The sequence below is a fragment of the Bison bison genome, unplaced genomic scaffold (assembly GCF_000754665.1).
Source record: "Bison bison bison isolate TAMUID 2011002044 unplaced genomic scaffold, Bison_UMD1.0 scf7180017864519, whole genome shotgun sequence".
Taxonomy (NCBI): domain Eukaryota; kingdom Metazoa; phylum Chordata; class Mammalia; order Artiodactyla; family Bovidae; genus Bison; species Bison bison.
Genome location: NW_011495072.1, coordinates 8,900,339 through 8,901,327, shown reverse-complemented (window position 1 = coordinate 8,901,327; position 989 = coordinate 8,900,339).

Here is a 989-nt window from a genome sequence, read left to right as displayed (position 1 = left end):
ATGGCGTACTCTAGGGATTCTAGTAATCTTCCCAGCCTTCATTTCTCACTTCATTTTCCCTCTTTCTCTAATGATGATGATGATCTCAGGCATATGGTTATGATCGTTCCCAAACAAAACTCCGTTTAGAAGGGAACCAACATTAGCACTTTGAGACTCAAAGACGTAAGAGAGGACTGAAGAGTAAAGTCCCTCTTTTTTGCTTTGTATTCTTCTGTTTCACCTATCATAAGTCTGCTCCCCTCAAACCTTTGGTACCTGGTGGGCATGAAGTAAATATTAGTTCACACCTTCACACCCTCCCAAGCGCTCCTTCTTTACCGTTATTTCACAGCAGGAGACAGCAACCCCTCTGGCCCTTCCTTTCTCTGGGGAACTACCATTTGAGTGAGAAGGCTCAATCCACCCCTTTCTCCCCAAGATCCCATCATCCAGACCTTCCCTTGTGGGTAAAAAGCAAAGCCACAACTTTGTAGCCCCTGTTCACCTTGCCTTTTGCATCACTAGTGTCTTTCCAATTGGATGGGTTGGGAAATTTGAAGGAGCCACCAGGATTAAAGGGGTGCTAAGTATGCGGTCCTCCTATTCTGGAGAGTGGGACTTGGAATTGTGGAACTAGGTTGGCAAATTGTGGGACTCAATAGGCACTGGGCCCTGCCTGCCTTCCTGGAAGAGGATGCATTTAATGGAGAAGTTTAAAGAAGATATTTGATCCCTGTGTTCCTGGTAGGGTCCTGAAACCAAGACCAGGAGCTTTGGGACTCTTTGGGCCCTTGAAATCATGGATGCGGTTGTACCTGACCCCTTGTTTTCTGGAATATAAATTGATATACTTGGACTGCAAATCAGGGATTCTGACAGGAGCAGGATTCCCTAGGTCAGTCCTGGCACAGTGCACACAGAAGGCTTCAAGTGACTCATTGGGGGCATCAGGGGCAGAGTTACCAGCCTTGGCACGTCTGCTCAGGGAGCAGAGTCTATGCAGGGAT